Source organism: Odontesthes bonariensis, chromosome 11, assembly GCF_027942865.1.
Source record: "Odontesthes bonariensis isolate fOdoBon6 chromosome 11, fOdoBon6.hap1, whole genome shotgun sequence".
Classification (NCBI taxonomy): domain Eukaryota; kingdom Metazoa; phylum Chordata; class Actinopteri; order Atheriniformes; family Atherinopsidae; genus Odontesthes; species Odontesthes bonariensis.
The window spans coordinates 24,878,601-24,898,353 of record NC_134516.1 but is presented as its reverse complement, the minus strand read 5'-3'; positions in this window follow the sequence as shown (position 1 = coordinate 24,898,353).

The following is a 19,753-nucleotide window of genomic DNA, read 5'->3' as shown; positions in this document are numbered from 1 at the left end:
TCCTCCAGTCCTCATTCAAAGTGTCTCCACTTCCTCTCTGACAGTCTGCTCTGACAGCTCAGACTCTACACCCTGTATGATCATCACATTCATGTCACAGAGAGACGGCTCTGACTTTCTGACAAGTAGAAACCTGCAGATCTTTGAAAAGCCAAACAGTCTGTGGCAGGAACTTGATAAAGTTTCCTGATTGCTGCAATCACTGACCAATCCGGTCTTCTTGCAGTTTACAAACTGCTCGATGGCAGTTTGTGTATCTGTCACGGTTTGAGCTCTCCTCCGGTGTGGAGTGCACGCCCTGTTATCTGTAATACAGGTCCTTCTCAAAAAATGAGCATATTGTGATAAAGTTCATTATTTTCCATAATGTAATGATAAAAATTTAAATTTCATATATTTTAGATTCATTGCACACCAACTGAAGTAGTTCAAGCCTTTCATTGTTTTAATATTGATGATTTTGGCAAAAAAAAGTTGTTCGGCGCTTTGGGTTTTTCCCCGCTGAAGAGGGAGCCAGGAAGGCAACAGACGTGGTTACAACTCAAGCTTGGGCTTTTATTTTGCTTTGTATTTTCTCTTCAATAAAGCAGTTACAGCACCAGCAGCAGGTTATAAACCTGAAACAAAGCAAATGTGTCCTATAATTTCCATCTAAATATAAATACAATATAGAAATATAATATAATATGAATAAGTATAAATATGAAGCCAGTATAAATACATTAATTAATATGCACCCATATAAATATAGCCACACAATATCCATAAGCTATGCAAATAACTCAAGAGCATTCATAAAGCACCAGCATTAAGCATAGAAGTAATTCACATAAATATAAAATGTGCCTTTAAACCACAACAAGTTACTCCACTATAAATGTAGACAATAGAAATGCATGCAGGCAATTTAGATGAGCACCAATAACCCAAAACTCTACATTACTCAAAAGATAGGCAACATTATACACAGCAGCTATTGAATTGTATACACAAACATCACCATTGCATTACATACTATTCAAAAGGCAGAAAACGGGAACCCTCATCAATACCCAGTGAGAAAGCACATTTCCCATCATGCATCACAGGAAGTAACCGACCATGGCCCGACTACAACAACCAGTGTTCACTGCGAGTAAGGAAGTGCGCTTGTCATCCTTAACGCGCTGCGTTTCAAAAGTCAAAACAACAAAACTCAAACAACAAGCTTAAACAGCGATCAGAGGATTAAAACGATGCATCTGCCAAGTGACAGCAGTGATAAAAGTTAACCAACATCCGACCAGTAAAAGGCACGGCAGCAGCCGACCAAGCAATTTGTAAAACCAGCGAGAGAGGAGATTTAAAACCGGCACCTTACCGGTAGCGTGTGTTGCTTCGATGCATGCAATCGGATACTGTTCGTGCACGCTCCCGTTTATGTGCGCGCTATTGGGATTGACAGCATGCAAAACCCAACAACCAGCCGACACCGTGCTACTAACCAGGTAGGTGCCACTCCCACCTAATCAGCTGTGCCGCATTTTGTTTGATCACCAATGACTTCGCGTTGCCTACCACCACCAGTGACAGTGTGCGCAACAAAAGTCAAGAAAAAAAAAATCCCTATCTAAAAAAATTAGCATATTTCATCCGACCAATAAAAGAAAAGTGTTTTTAATACAAAAAAAGTCAAACATTAGAAAGCTGAAACAAACAGCTCACAGGTTCCAGGCAACCGTTCTGTTGTCACCAGAGAGACAAAGCAGAGAAAATGTTCAGAAATGATATTGCTAGTAGGCCTATGGGATGGCATACAGCTTCATGTCAAAAGAGGCGAACTATCCCTTTAATGCCAATATTGTGAAAGAACTTGAGAAAGAAATATGATTTATTGTCTCATGCTTTTCATTATGAATGAAATGCATGCATGTACAGTCCCTTGTTTTGTAGAATCTGTCAGATAATCTATAAATGATCATATTTATGATTTCATGCCTGTTTTCAATACATTGAAACAGTGTTAATAAAAACATTTTTATTGTAACATTTGGTTTAATTACACCATTATCACTAATATGTTACATGATCCATCTTCCATTTTTGTTATTTACTTTAAAATGCCTCTGCAAAGCTGTGGCAGTTCAGGTTGCCACCGGAAGTGCCGTACAGCTCAGGCCGCATTCAGAGGCTCAAGGCTGATTCTTACTCGGCGCGACCTCGCTCATACTAGCTGGTCGCAAATGGCGCAAACGGTCACGTGTCCCAAAATTCCGCCACGCCCCCCGTCGCAAGCTTGAAAATCCTTGCGCGGCGCAAGGGCGCGCACACAACTTTTTTTCTGACTTTGCGCGCGCTCCACCGGAAACAGCTGACCAAGAAAAAGAAAACATGAACACTGCAGAGACCGCGGTGACCGAGAGGATGCGCCTCTACAAACATCTGTACGACACGTCTATGAAGTTACACTGGGACAACGTTTGACAAAGTTCGTCTTGTTGCAAAGGACGAACAATCCACCTTCTCTTCTGTTTTTGCCGCAGCCGCTTAGCTCTGAGATACATATACAGTTCTACACCCAGAGTAAATTCATTCCGCATCAGATGTGCCAGCCTCTGCTGACGTGACACCACAGGTGGCATTGTGTATGCTTTCTTCGTATGCTTTTCAGCTTGTTTCCTCAACAGTGACGCTCGCTGGTCTGGAGAGAACTGCAAATGTGACGCATTCTCGGCGCAAACTGCGCTAAAGCCTGATTCTTACTCGGCGCGACCTCGCTCATACTAGCTGGTCGCAAATGGCGCAAACGGTCACGTGACCCAAAATTCCGCCACGCCCCCCGTCGCAAGCTAGAAAATCCTCGCGCGGCGCAAGGGCGCGCACACAACTTTTTTTCTGACTTCACGCGCGCTCAACTGGAAACAGCTGACCAAGAAAAAGAAAAAATGAACACTTCAGAGACCGCGGTGACCGAGAGGATGCGCCTCTAAAAACATCTGTACGACACGTCTATGAAGTTACACTGGGACAACGTTTGACAAAGTTCGTCTTGTTGCAAAGGACAAACATTCCACCTTCTCTTCTGTTTTTGCCGCAGCCGCTTAGCTCTGAGATACATATACAGTTCTACACCCAGAGTAAATTCATTCCGCATAGATGTGCCAGCCTCTGCTGACGTGACACCACAGGTGGCATTGTGTATGCTTTCTTCGTATGCTTTTCAGCTTGTTTCCTCAACAGTGACGCTCGCTGGTCTGGAGAGAACTGCAAATGTGACGCATTCTCGGCGCAAACTGCGCTTATGAGCTGAAGGAACTGTGAAGGGGCTGGCGCTTTCGATGACGTCATTAATGGTTCTCGAGCCAGAACAGTTGCGCGTTTGCGCCGAGTATGAATCAGCCTTCAGGAACACGCTGATTCAGGCAGGAAAAAACGCCGGCACAAATGGGAGCTGTACAGTAACAACGACTCCGTGTTTGCTGCTCTTATTCCACATATTGTACTCACACAGTAACACAACATGGCGGACATTAGAACTACACGCTAAACTACAGTTTTACAGTTTTACAGTTACAGCAGGGAATCATCAGAAAGGAGGACGCGGTATATTATGGCTGTTTCTGCTGAACTAAGCTGCCAACAGCAGATATTATTATCAAACATTAAGAAGAGCTTCCATTACCTTCAGATGGAGAATTTCACGGAGCAAATAATCTGCGTCACAAAAAGATGGAAGTTTAGTTTCGTTGTCCACTCTGAAAGACACACCCAGAGGCGTTGCGAATCCATACAACAGAAAGTTCAAGAGCACAGTTAGTATTAAAAGCAAGTGTTTACTTCCAGCTTTATATGAATTTATCAAAATTATTCTATAAACTCATACCAAGAAAACGGAGCTTTTGCTGATAAGTTCAGGGAACTTTAGTGATATTAAGTAACTTCCCTCAAACAGATCGGTCAACATGTCTTGTACTGAAGTTACTGCATAAAGTCTAATATTATATTCAAAGTTTACTTTCATAAACTAAAAAGAGGTTGAGAAACAGTCAATTCAAAGTCATTATAGATTCACTTGCTGTGTCTTTAAAGTTTACTGCTCATACACAGAAGGTGGCTTAAATAAATATTTTAATAGATTAAATGATGGACCCCGTACAGTTTAGTCCCCAGAATGAGATTATACATTTACAAGCACATAACTTGTTACTTAATATTAGTTTACTTCTTTTAAAAATACTACTTGGAGAATATAGTTAAACTTAAGTTGTACTTAAACACACTGACAAAGTCTAGCAGACTGTTAAAGCTGTTTCTCTTGGTTTCTGTGGTGTGTGACTTCCTCTCAGGAACACAGACACAGCACGCTCACACATGTGACATTATGAACAGAGAAGGAATATTTCTGGGAAACGTTAATGCTGTAACGGATCAAACACAGGTGCAGATGAACAGGTTTGCATTGTAATCGCACATGATATTCAATACACACATACAGCAATCTGTTGTCTATTTTGAACTGGGTGTGGACTGTGCTGTATCTTTTAAAATGGCTTCATTTTTTATATGCTGCTGCTGAATTCTGCACTGTCACTTTAACTGATACCATCATGCTGTGACTTTACTGCATCCTTCTGCACTGCTTCTGTGTCTTACTCAGGCCTTAGGCCTATCTACATATTATTCATACCACATGCAGCTCTTAGCACATGTAATCTGCATTCTTTAGGTCCATGTCCAGCATCATGAGAAGTTTGTTGCTGTTCTGGTAAATTGTTTTTACTGTGAATAAAGATGGTTTGGTGATGTGAGCGCTGAGCTCTGACATGGAGAAGAGTCATGGACAGTTAGAGATGGTCCTCTCACCTCTTGGCTTTGCTCTGGCTCTCATGTTCCCCACACAGAGAGGTTTTAGTGTCCTCACACTGATCCATGCTGCTGAATTCACATCAGCTCACACACACTTTCTACCTTCACCTGCAGAGGAAACACAAATCATTCATCTGCACATCAACTCACATCCTCCTTCCTTTTAAGGGTTAACATGTTGCTGAATAACTTTTATCATTAGTAGGATCTACTCTTTCATTCTCAACCATTCTAAGATTTTAGATTTTCATCACCAGGAGCAGCTCTTTACAGAATCTTTATGAATACAGCCCCTGATCTCTAACATCTCCTCTAAACTGACTTTTAGACACTTCAGAGTTTCTTTTCCTGCTGACACCTGAAAACAGCAGCATTTGTACTCTGAATGTAATGAATAGATATCAACAACAGAAGCTAAAGGATGATGTTAAAGAATGATTTCAGTCTGAATGTGAAGTCTGACTGAAAAAGCGACAGAATCCCACACGGCAGATTCTGATTGGTCCAACTGGATCCTGCAGCAAAATGCAGGAAGTGAAAAGACTGAACCACAATGAACTCTTCACATCTTCATACATGCACTGCATCACAGTTTTATAACGGAAGCTCTGACAGGAAGCTGCTCTTTCTGACTTTAATGCTGGAGACGACACTTTGATTCCAGGAAATAAAGACATGAAGCAGTTTGTTTGTGAAGGAAACAAACAAAAAAAAACATCAGCCGATCATCATGTTGATTGATTCCAGTTCATTAGTAATCTGATAATCATGTAGATTTGTCTTCAAACACAAACTGATCAAAGTTTGTTCTGAAATAAGAAGTGAACCCTTTTCTCCAACATTACAGAGCAGAAACAAACAGGAAGGTTTGAACTTACAGATTGTTCAGGCTAAAAGTCTGAGGTACATATCCTGTCAACAAAGAGATTGATCAAATCCAATATGGAAGTGTCAATTAATGGGAAAACCTCCTTGAACAGTCTGGTTGGGATTGGGTCTAAAACACAAGTTGATGGTTTAGAAGAGACTATTGCTGTTGTTAGTTCAGAGAGATCAACTGGACAGAAGCCGTCTTAATACAAATCAGGTTCTAAAGATACTTCTAAAGCTGCTGTACTTGATGATACATCACTGATAATAGTGGGAAGAACTCCATCAATCTTCTCTCTGATAGAAACAATTTTATTAATAAAGAAGCTCATGAAATCATCACTGCTGAGAGTTAAAGGAATAACTGGCTCAGCAGAGCTCGGACTCTTAGTCAGACTGGCTACAGTGCTGAAAAGAAACCTGGGATTATTCTTATTCTCTTCTATCAATGATGAATAATAAGCAGTTCTAGCTTTACGAAGGGCTTTCTTATACGTTATTAAACTATCTTTCCAGACTAACTGAGACTCTTCTAAATTAGAGGAACACCACTGTCTCTCCAACTTTCTTGCAGTCTGATCAAGACCAGATGTTAGAAACTGCAGTTCAAATTTTCCAAAGTACAGCAAAGAGTATTGTATCTCACATTAATATTGTATTTAAATTAGGGCTGGGCAACGATTAAAATGTTTAATCTAATCAGAGGTGGAATGTAACGAAGTATTTTTACTTCGTTACTGTACTTAAGTAGTTTTTTCTGGAATTTGTACTTACTTAAGTAAAAATAAAAATGCAGACTTTTACTTTTACTCCGTTACATTTTGTGACAACTATCTGTACTTTCTACTTCTTACATTTCTGGAACTGACGTCGTTACTCGTTACATTTAGTCAGTGCTTAATTTGTAAATCATAAGGTGCCGGAACGCAAAGTACATATGACAGCTCAGGGATGACGAGACGCGTACAGGTCCGGGAACGTATACAGAAAAGGTGCTGAAAACAACATGAAAATGTCCACTTGAAACGCTGTGGGACTTACAAGCCTCAATTTCAAATAATATGGTATAAATGTTATGACGATAATTTATAATTATTTTAGGCTAGTACGCAAAACATAGGCAACATCACCACAGGTGGGACTTCAGTATACAGCCAGCAATTAATTTCTCAACAGGTCTAACGTGTAAAATATTTATTATTCAAAGATTGGCACGGCGGCCTATTAATAGACAGTATGTTTGCTCACCATATTTAGTTGTTTAAAACAGGGGTCCCCAACCACCGGGTCGCGGACCGGTCACTAACTAGGAATTTGCTGCGGCGTAAGGTGCAAACATGTAACATAGGATATAATAATAAAAAATAAAGAATAAAAATATATGAATATAAAATGTACAAGGTGTGTACAACAATACACAGTATCCAATATACAGAGCAACAACAGTGCAGCTTCATTAGTGCAATTTTAATGATGGTAAAGTGACTGGGCAGGTTATGAGGTGATTATGAAGTGTTCATAAGTCCAACTGCAAGGGGGAAAAACTGTTTTTGTGACGGGAGGTTCTGGTCCGAATGGACCGAAGCCTCCTGCCCGAGGGGAGTGGTGCAAATAGAGAAGGGTCAGCTGTGATCCGACCTGCTCGCCCCATAGTCCTGGAGACGTGCAGGTCATGGATAGATCCAGCCGATCACCTTCTCAGCGGAGCGCACAGCTCGCTGCAGTCTGTGTCTGTCCCTGTCGGAACTGACCCTCTACTGAGCTGCTCGGAATCGTGCAAGCTTTGTGAAACTGTACTCCGTGAAATGCGCAGAGCAAAGGAAAAGTCGGTGGTTGTATGTACTGGGGATGCTGTTAAAAATAAATAAAAGCCATTAATCGCAAACATTGCTTTCCGGGGGAAGAATATGTAACGATCGTAGTCCGCTTTCACAGCCATGGGAGGCTCACTTGTTCCTGTTTCTCCCCGAAGGGGCGTGTCTGAAACGGAGTGGCTGTGGATTTGGGTGTAGGGGGGTGATTGCTGAAAAAGTGACGTCACTTTTTCACAAAAACGGATTGGGGGATATTCTGGGGGATATTCAAAAAAGGGGAGTACTTGAAACAGAGGTTCTGACACTTGCTGGCGCTTCGGGTGTACTCCCCACAGCGGGGAGACTCAGAACTAACACCAAAAACGTGAAAAAGATGATTTTGATTCTCTATCCCCTTTAACGTTTAGACTTAGAGTTCACGTACTGATCCATAAAGTAGACAGAACACCTGAATCTACTTCATTTCATCATCAGACAATATTAGTGAATTATATGTTCCATCAGAGCTGAACACAGCTTCATAACCGACTACAGTCAGAAACATTTTAACTGTTATTTTATTCTGAAAGGGGACACAGGAAGCAGCAGGAAGCTGCTGTGTCTGCTGTAATGGAGGAGCTGACGCTTTAATTCTATGAAGATCAGTTCTTCATGTCAGACATCCCAAGTTCCAAAAACTCGTTTCAGGGAGATGCTTATCGACCCCACCCCCCGGCCCTATATTAAATTGGGGATTTTTTTAAAGGCTTAGACAGGCTGGATATAGATAGTTAGATACTGTAGCTGGCTAGTTGGATACAGACCTTCACAATTTAGTATCTAAATGTGTTTGATACTTTAAATAAGTCTTTGATACGTTTTGCTTTATTTTATAACAGCATTTAAAGGCCTACAGAAAGGTGATTTTTTGCACAAAACTGAAATAGCAGATCGATTCCTTATATACCATGGAATTTTTTTATGATTTTAAAATAATTTTAGGCCCCTGGATAGTCCTGATTAGGCCCAATAAACTATCACCACATTTGACTCGAATTTGGCAAACTGGAACTACAGGTGCGTGACGTCACGAGTGCCAGCTGCTGGAACAACCCCCAGTAGTTCTAGTAGCGAAGCCAGCAGTTTGCCAGACCTGGACAGCTTCTTCACGGCAAATTTCAATGTGTGCCGCGGGACGTCGCTTGGAAATATAAAACGTTGGGTTCAGTGCAGTTTTTATTGCGAGTAGATGTACGAAGTGCGTGTGTTGCCCTCAGCAGCAGCAGCTCACACCACCGGGGACAGAGGAAGCAGAGAGACCTGCGGTCGGACAGGAATCCACCTGGCGGAGAGCGAACACACTCTCCGCCAGGTGGAGAGTGGAAATCAGCCGGCAGAGCGATCATGTCCACGTCGGGGCTCTTGATGATCGCTCTGCCGGCTGATTTCAGGGCAACCATCCCGCGGTGTGTCCGCTCTCCGCCAGGTGGATTCCCCCTGAGTGTCCACACCGCAGGGAGCTGAACACGGCGGGATGGCTCCGGCTGATTTCACCAGAGAGGGGGCAGGCGGACAGGGAGACACAGACACAAGACCGCAGGTCTCTCTGCTTCCTCTGTCCCCGCAACATTTGAAACTTTTCAGGTGAGAAAGTAGTCGTTTAGATCCCCAACGTGTTGAAAACCTGACAAAATACCGGCTGTTTACCATTTTGTTCCGACGAATTCGGCGCTGCTAAAGCTAGCCGCAGTGAGCAACGCACTTCCGGTTACTTTGACAAAATAAAATACCCGTTGCCTTTTATCATAGGGAAAGCCATTACGTGCTGTTGTTTTGAAAACAGGAAGTGAACCTACCCTCGTTGTAGCTAGCTTGAAACTGCGGTTTTGACAGGAAATGCCGGGTTGCCACCGTCCTGCAGTGCTTCTGTCTCGGCTTGTATGGTGTCGCGGGGCAACTGATTTGTCACTCACAAAACAAGTTGAATTGTTGCTAGATTCAGCCAGATTGAGCCCGAAAGTCGCTAGATAATTTTTTTTTGTCACCAGAGATGGCCAAAAGTTGCTAAATCTAGCTAAATTGGCAACACTGAGGCAGCCAGGAAAAACCATGGCACTTGTGACGTCACACGGAAGCCCCGCCCCCAGTCTGCAATTCCAGGAAGGTTTCCTAGCGGCAAATTCAAAATCGCAAATTTCATGCGTTTATGAAATGTTTTGGTGTAGAGTCCAATGATCATTATTGTTCCTCTGTGTATGTATTATCATTATGTATTGGGTGTAGTGTCAGCTTTCTGTAGGCCTTTAACCTACAGAAATAAAATGCAGATGATGGCGCGTTCAACTTAGCCTACCTCCACATGTTTTACAGTCATTAAGTCCGCAGAGGGCAATATTGAAGTCACTACTGCATACAGTGCACCTCGTCGCGGTGTCATCATTCTTCACCTTCACTAGACATGGATATACTTTAGTATATTCTGCTGTAAAATGAGTCTTATATTTTCGTTTTTTACTCGAGGATTCAGCCTCTGCCATTTGGCAGGATGCACAGTTTTGAGGGGTAACTTAGGTGACTGTTAGAGAGTAAATCGAAGCCCTCCCACACCGAACGTTATTGGCTTATTTTGCTGACTAATCCAATCAGCGCGCCCTCTGACAAGCAGTCGCCCTGAACGCTGGTTGAACAGAGCATCGCTTTGGACAGACACCAGAGAGTCAAAGCAGAGAAAATGTTCAGAAATAATATTGCTAGTATGGGATGGCATACAGCTTCATGTCAAAAGAGGCGAACTATCCCTTTAATGCCAATATTGTGAAAGAACTTGAGAAAGAAATATGATTTATTGTCTCATGCTTTTCATTATGAATGAAATGCATGCATGTACAGTCCCTTGTTTTGAAGAATCTGTCAGATAATCTATAAATGATTATATTTATAATTTCATGCCTGTTTTCAATACATTGAAACATTGTTATTAAAAACATTTTTATTGTAACATTTGGTTTAATTACACCATTATCACTAATATGTTACATGATCCATCTTCCATTTTTATTATTTACTTTAAAATGCCTCTGCAAAGCTGTGGCAGTTCCGGTTGCCACCGGAAGTGCCGTACAGCTCAGGCTGCATTCAGAGGCTCAGACACAGCAGGAGAGCAGCGACTCATCTCCGCCTCAGGAACACGTTGATTCAGGCAGGAAAAAACGCCGGCACAAATGGCAGTTATGCAGTAACAACGACTCCGTGTTTGCTGCTCTTATTCCACATATTGTACTCACACAGTAACACAACATGGCGGACATTTGAACTACACGCTAAACTACAGTTTTACAGTTTTACAGTTACAGCAGGGAATCATCAGAAAGGAGGACGCGGTATATTATGGCTGTTTCTGCTGAACTAAGCTGCCAACAGCAGATATTATTATCAAACATTAAGAAGAGCTTCCATTACCTTCAGACGGACAATTTCACGGAGCAAATAATCTGCGTCACAAAAAGATGGAAGTTTAGTTTCGTTGTCCACTCTGAAAGACGCACCCAGAGGCGTTGCGAATCCATACAACAGAAAGTTCAAGAGCACAGTTAGTATTAAAAGCAAGTGTTTACTTCCAGCTTTATATGAATTTATCAAAATTATTCTATAAACTCATACCAAGAAAACGGAGCTTTTGCTGATAAGTTCAGGGAACTTTAGTGATATTAAGTAACTTCCCTCAAACAGATCGGTCAACATGTCTTGTACTGAAGTTACTGCATAAAGTCTAATATTATATTCAAAGTTTACTTTCATAAACTAAAAAGAGGTTGAGAAACAGTCAATTCAAAGTCATTATAGATTCACTTGCTGTGTCTTTAAAGTTTACTGCTCATACACAGAAGGTGGCTTAAATAAATATTTTAATAGATTAAATGATGGACCCCGTATAGTCCCCAGAATGAGATTACACATTTACAAGCACAGAACTTTACTTAATATTAGTTTACTTCTTTTATAAATACTACTTGGAGAATATAGTTAAGCTTAAGTGGTACTTAAAGTTCCCATGGCATGGTATAGTAGCGGCACTTTAAATGGGCTTTCGGAGGCTTCAGGATGTTATACCCCCAGGCGTTCTCAAAATTCACCCAGAAAACACAGATTTGGCCTCTTAGAAGAAAGCCGCATTTCAGCGCTTTCTCCAGTGCCCTGTTTTCCTAATGAGAAGCAAGGAGGAGCGCGAGGGGTGTGTCATGGCTGAATGGGGGCGTGTCTGATTCTCTGTTTTGGCTACGCGCATGTTAGCTGCCTGCTAGTAGGAAAAAAAAAATAGAAATGGCAGGTGAACAAACCATCGTACCGTTTGCCTTCGACACGGAATCGGACCCTGAAGCCGAGGCTCAGGCAGTTCAGCAACAAACTGCAGATCAGCAGCGCCTTCAGCAAAACGTCTCAGAATGGTGAGTTTGAAATGTTATGTCTGGAAACGTTTATAGTTGGGTCGGTCGCAGATATAGCAGTCGCTTAGCCTACGGTAGCCTAATTAGAGCAGAAATTGTAGTCACTACATCAGGACTACCTAAAATATTATTTTTGCTTACAAAACGTATAAGTTCCCAACTTATTTTGCAATGTGGGCACGTATTTGCAGTGCTAACATTAGTGAGTATGGCTGCTGGCATCTCCAGTCTCTACACCAAGTAACTTTCTCAATGTCGCCTTGCATTATACAACAGTAACACTGCCAAAGTATTTCCCATAGTACACATTGCCAACATGTTATGAAAAACAACTGTAATAAACGCCGGTGGGTAATTTCATGAAAATTGCAATTGCAATTACCCCCACAAACACTGTCCTGTTTGGCAAATGATTCTCCACCCAGTGTTGACATAAGGGGAGCGATTTATAACCAAGTTTTCTAGACAAAAAGGTTTACATGCTATAATATACAAAAAAAAAAAAAAACATACCTCATCATATCCTGACCAGGTGCTGGATCCAAAGTGTAACTACACGAAGTGAAACTTATGCCACATATTTCTGTGTACACCTTTTTAGTAGCCTGTCTTCACTGGGAACAGCCAGCTGTTTGTTGCCCATGTAGTTATACAGTAGCCTATGGCATGCAAAAAACATGATAGTATTCTGACCAACATGTAATTATTCTCATGCTCACCTGATAACTCATTTACTTGCCACTAAAGATGTTTCATTGTTATATTTGCCGGCATTACCTGAAAACAGAATATCATTACACTGCCTTTTTTTTTTTAATAATAGGTGTCAATGTGGAATTTGCGAGACAATGCCCACAGAAAGGGAGAATAGATGCTGCATGGAGATCCCTCAGGTAACACTGTAAACATTTGGATCTACCTGTTCCTGAAATGACACTTACCATGTCTAGTTCTAATCTTTATTAGGTCACAGCACTACTAGGAGAAGTGGCGGCAGAGCCAGCATGTATGCTGGATCATCCAGGGTTTGAGCCGGTCTGTCTCAATGTATATTCGCTACAAACCGCTGGGCGAGTCTACAGGCACCATTTTGGCAGTTTACGCCTGAGAAGAACGCATCGGTAAGCGTTGTAAAATAATTACTCATAGCCACATACATAGAGTTTACAGTATACCCACCCAATAGAGCCTGATAATTCAACTATGCAGACAGTATGAAGAGTGTTTGTAGATTTATTTACGACATTATTAAAACACAATCAAGAATAATCCATAGGAATATGTAAATATGTACAACATAGCAATAACAGAAGAACAACAACATTCTCTGCAAGTGTCATTTTTTCTATCTGTTCTTCCAGGCGCTTCAGGTATTTGGCCTACAGGCAGTTCTTGGCGTGGTGCTGGGGCTTTTTGGGTCGCCGGATCAGAGTGGTCATTCCTGCCTGTGTGGTCCTGCGTATCCGTGCCGAGTACCCCGATGATGAAGGACACTGCACCGGGTTTAGACTGCCTCGCATGAGAAAAATTAGGTCCATCAGGACATCCACATACCCTTTCACACAGAACATTCATACACACTGTACACGCACAACATTTGTATATTTCAGTTAGTCATTTGTACAGTTCAATGTTTATTATTATATCTATTTATATATTTATATTTGTTCTATATATTTATGTTTGTTTAGATTTCTATTTCTCACATTTTTTGTATTCCTATTTGTTGGAATTAACCTCAGTAAATTTGATACAGGCAAAAGTAGTTGGACTTGAATTCTTGAACTTTTGAGGTCTTACCAAAGGTTGGCTTAGTCTAATGACGTTTGACTGTGCACTCTCCCTTCTTGGATTTGGGAAAGGAGATTTTGAAGAGAGGTACACCGTCTGCTGTCTGGGCCTGTGGTCAGTTTGCATTTTCATTAAAGTGGATCCCCGCCAAGTACAGTCTGAAAGTACAAGAAACAATGTGTAAACGGTGTTTCCCACAGAATTTTCATTTGTCATGGTGGTGGGGGTTAGCTGGTAGAGACACATGCATCATCATGGGAGAGCATATGAAAAGCTCTTTTCCAAAATGCTATAAAAGCTGTTCTCATTACTTTTTTTAAATCTGATTTCAAGCATCAGGAAAAGTGATATTAGCTGAGATTTACATAACATGTTGAAACATTTAAATGCTGCTTTTAATGGTAGTAACAAATAAAACAATATTTTTTAAAGTAGGTATAAAGCATTTTGGAAAAAGCTTTTCATATATTGTGAAGTTTCATAGGAACTATGATCTGAAAACCCCCTAAAAGTATACATTTTTTGGTAAATCAAATATAAATTACATTCACAAGACAATCTTTTCAGGGGACCTGGTCTAGGTGTTTCGTGCCTTATAGTGCTGGAGAAACCCGGCTCAATAATGACATTTCATACAACAAAAACTTTCAACAACTACAAGGTAAAACATCTCACCTGCAAAGCATTCCAATATAGAGAAAGACAACATTCTTCGGTGTGGCTGCAGTCCTATTTACAGACAATGGGGTCAGTCTGGCAGGCAGCATCCCTGGTCCGGGATGTCTGGACGTGAGCACTTGATGTGCTGGCCAGTGAAGAGTGAACCTGATGCAGACAGAGAGCACACATCTCATGGTTCGAAAGCCGAGCATTACACTCGTGATAAACTGACGAGTCACGACAGATTTGAAGTCAAAACTGTGTTTGAATTGACAGATACATAATGATGTATGTTGGAGGGTAGTCAGCAAACGTTTGCTAAACACCCTTCACCTAGCCACAACACCCGATCGCGTATCCCACACGAAAGACGCAGAAACAACTCGACGTAAAAAAAAATAAATAAATAAAAATAAAAGGTCACCAAACCGCAACAAATGCTTACAAAATATAAAGTCACCAATCGAAAGAAAGGCTTACAAAATATGAATTGTTTTCGTCGGGCGACATTTTCCGTGTAACAGACGTATCTAGCGGCAGAACATAACTAGACTTGCTTACCTAAGTATTCATGCTGTATGTAGTCCCCTACACGTAAGATACATGGTCAAAAGACAAATGTCTTGTTTTACAACCAATTTTCCAAATCTAACCAGTTTAACAGAGTATTGGTTTTGTAGCGCAGTGTAGGTTTCATGGATAAATACCTCCACAGCTAATGTTGGCTAGTTAGCTGTCACCCATAAAGTGCTAGCGGCTAGCAAATAATTATGACTTACTTGATCGGTGTGGGTAGCTGATGGACCGGCAAGGCTTGGCACTGATCCAGGCTTCAACTTCAGGTGTAGGGAAAAACCTGCCCTGTACTGTCCCAAGTTGTAAAAGCATTCCTCTGTGAAATGTGTCGCGCAAACACTGACGCTCTTTGGAACATGCATGGGCACCCGTCCCTCGTAAATGAAATTAAGCCATTCCGTTTTCAAAGGGACAGAGGATGGAAGCGGAAACATATTCTTCTCTTCATCTTCACATCCTGGCACAGTACATTTCGCATGGTAACGTCGTTTGGAAGCCATTGCTGTATCTTCTGTGACTGTCTTCAGTCGTGGCGAGTCTTCTTCTTTGGCGAGTCTCGGTCTACTCCACATGAGTTGGGCGGGTAAGGTAATGCAGGTGTGGGTGGAGACAGAGGGCGTGGCGGAGAGAGGGGGTGGGAAATTTTGATGAGCTCTATCCTGGTATGACGTCATACCAGGAGCCTTGAGTCAACGAGACACTTGGAGGCGCTCTATTCAAAACATGGAGGAAATGCTGTACTGCTCAGTGAATACATTTCGCAATTTCTACTCATTGGGTTGACTTAAGGAGGCTAGAGGAACTCATTTTGAGGCTAAAAAACCTCTGAGAGTGAAATTTTCATGCCATGGGACCTTTAACAAATTTGAGTCTTATCATTCACAAGTATTACCTCAATCGTTATTAATTACCTCCATCACAAAAGTGCAGTGTTCTTCTTATATTCTTTATATTCAGCATGCGAATGTACATAAGAGTGTTACACCCCAATGAATGTCTCTATGTCGCTCCGCCATTTTAAAACTAGGGGATTTGTAGAAGGACATGTCATCAGCTTCGCCCTTTCCATTTCCACATTGAAAACGGAAAGGGCGAAGCTGATGACATGTCCTTCTACAAATCCCGTAGTTTTAAAATGGCGGAGCGACATGGAGACATTCATTGTCCGTGAAATATTACACATTATAGCTTTAATGTAGTAAAATGATTTAAGTTGATGGTGTTCCTACGGAGCCCGGTGGAGATCAAACAATATCTTTTTCAGGGGGTTTCAAGAAAGCGTTCTCTCACTTTTCAAAGTGTGCCCTCGCTTTATTAAATCGTGCGCTCGTCTAAATAAAGCGTGCGCGCGTATACATAAACCGTGCGCTCGTCTTACTAAAACCGTGCGCTCACTGCCCCTCGGTCGTGCCCACATTATATACCTTGTGAGCACAATAAACAAAAGTGTGCCCACGATCTGTAAGACGTGCCCACGACATTCTATATGGCAACAATAAATCCAAATTGCTTGAAACGTTCGCACGTTGTATTAATTGTGGCCACGAAATCTGTTACCATTACAGTGTCAGCATCTCACCTTTTTAATCTATTTGGAAGTTGCTTGGAATGGAACAGTAAGTGCATTGTGCTATGGCGAATGTATGCCTAAGCAAGTATTATGGGACGAACAGTGTCCCTTATTGTAATGTATAATTCAAGTGCTTGGTCTGGACTGTTTGTCAACTGTAACCCTCGTTCTTGCATTATGCCTCTGCAAAAATCAAATACATCGATGTCGCATGGTATGGAGTTGAGGAAGGTGCATTTCCACTTGCAGACGGTCAGATTGGCTTCATCGAGAGAAAAGAGATGATCTTCAGCCCCCCACAGATGCGGAGCCAGGTGCATTATGTCCGGTATTCCAGCCGGAACACCTGGGTTTCTGGACGGACGGATGCGATGTGCATTCCATGTGTCTTGGATGCTGTTCAATTCATCCTGGGGAAAAAATTAACGAATGCAAATAAATATTTTAGGATTTTCATTTGGCTACAGCCCTGACTTGGGCGCCTTACAAGGCAGCCTTGAGAACAGGTGAGGGTGTGTGAAGTACTTTGAGTCAACTAGGCTCATGATGATGCCATGACTGGACGCCAAGGTTGAAAGAATATTCTTGTATTCCATACCTAGCCCATGGTAAACCCTGATTAAGTCCATTTCAAAATGGTGAAGAATCATATCCTGCTGGTAAATTTGGCTCATGATGTTATGAGAGTGTGGAATCGTAGCCATGCTTTGCTTACTTGTGCCAATTTTAATTAGGCTATACGTTTCTTAAATAACGTTAACACGTTTTGTGAATCATGACCACGCTTTAGTAAATTGTGGTCACGAGGTATATAACTTTGTTACTACAACGAGAGCAAGAAACTACTAAATCGAGCGCACGATTTAGGTAAACGTGCGCACGTTGTATTTCAACGAGAGCACGTTTTGGTTAAATGAGCGCGCACTTTGCAAAGTGAAGACACGTTTCAGTAAATTGTGCTCACGAGGGATATAACGTGAGTACGACTGTATTACAGCGAGTACACGACATTAGTAATTCGAGCGCACGATTTAGGTAAACGTGCGCTTGCTATATTTTAAGGAGAGCACGGTTTGGTTAAATGAGAGCGCGCTTTTTAAAACGGGTGCACGCTTTCTCGACACCCCAATATATTTCACCTTAAGACTCAAGGGGCTCCGTATGTTCCACTGACTCAGGTGAGATTTATGGGATATTGCACACAGTGGGTGTCGGTCTACAGAGTTATTATTAAAAAAAAAATTTCTGAATTTGATCAAAAAGCTACAAATATTTTGAACTGTGACCTTAGTGGGTCTTTAAAGAAGCATTTTAAAGTTCACAGGGATTTAAATAATAACCACAGTAATGAGTTTAAGGCGAGACACTACAGGTGAATAGGGTAATATTTTAAAATAATAGATATAGCCATGAAACTTCCTCAGTTGATTACTTATACAAGTATGAAAAAAAAATGTATTACAAGTTTTAGAAATTTGTATGTTTAATTATGCAAATTAGGCATTATCTCATTAAATATATGTGCACATTTGCATATACAGTATTTCCGGAAGATAGATCTGAACATATGATAAAACCAGGTGCAAAATTCTTTTTTCATTTTGTTTACACACAAAATGAAAAGAAAATTAGAGGGATTTCAAATATACTGTCCATAGTCCATAGTCAAAAACATCGATTTTTGCCATTTTTTTTATTATGTCACATAAATCAGGCCAGGAATTATTTATCAACAAATCCTTCTGTTAATATCTTCAGAATACTGCTATGTGTATCACTGGAAAGTTTGGTGTTAGTAGGTGCTCCATAGGCTGAGATATTGATACTGGAAAAATACAAAAAACTGATTTTGAGAAAACAACATTTAAAGATTTAAATAGGGCTGGGCGATTTTGAGAAAAACAATAATCTCGATTAGTGTTTGCTGTATCTCGATATACGATATATATCTCGATATCTATGCAGGAAAAAATAATTAAAAAAAATAAATCGCACCAAATTCAGCAAAGTTTTTTTTTATTGAAATGCAAACAGGTAGGCAGCCAAGTGCCTAGAGGTAGGTACTAGTAACAAAGTGCGTGTGCACCATTTTTAACATTATCAGACCAAGGAAGAAATATATTGCCTTATTGTTAATTCAAACATAAAATCTGAGGATAGACAGTTATATAGTGGAGCGCAGTGTTTCCCACAGATGTGAAGGCAATGTGTGGTGGTGGGCCACGGGGGAACCTGGATAATTTCTCCATCAAGGAAAATGATGGGGGACGTAAGGATGTGTGACACCTGTGTCACGGTGGGTGACACAGGTGCGGCTTATCTGCAGATTATTTTCACATCTTCATCATTGTAAACAAATGAATAACATAGCTAATTCAGGGTACCCGCGGGTTACTAAAAGTATTAAAAAGGCATTAAATTTAGTTGTCCAGCATTAAACGTCTTAAAAGTATTAAATTAGCTGTTGAAAGTCTGGAATTTTCAAAAAACATCCGTGTGCAACCTAAATTATGACGAAGTTTTTTTTTTCATAATGAAGATGACGCACAGAACGTCAATACCCATAGACGTACAAACCTAGAGTGCCGTGGCGCCGTCATTTAGAACGAGGAGTGTAGCATGGGAAAGCTTCTGCCTCGCTAGCTAACGTAACGAGTTGACATCGGGCAGCAAGCACGCGAATCATGGCTGGAAAAAGGAAGTCATGGAGGAGCATGTGTCCGAGGATGGGTGCTGGAGAGCGGATTGAATGCGCGTGTGACCGCTGGAAGCTCCAGACTGGTTCTTGTAAGATGGGAGGCCGGTGTTCAGTCAATTTCTCCTACTTGTCGAGAATTGCTACTTTGTGGTTTTACGCATGCGCCGAGCCGATTTTCTAAGTTTCGTTTTCACGCCAAGTAGCACAAATCGACAGAACACCGGCACGGAGGAGCATAGATCCGAGCAGGGGTGCTGAAAGGCGGATTGAATTCAAACTTTATTTTCAGACTTGTAAAAAAAAAAAAAGCACCAGCGGCACAGCAGAGAATAAGTTACGTACTGTATTTGAGTTTGCCTACAGTATGTCTGCGCACTGCGCAGTACTGTAATTAAACTTGCATGATAATAAAATTCAGTAAATGCTGAAGCTATCCGTTTAAACGGATAGCTTTTTTGGAAACGTTTTTCTATGAGAAAAATTAAATGAATTCATTTCATTTTTC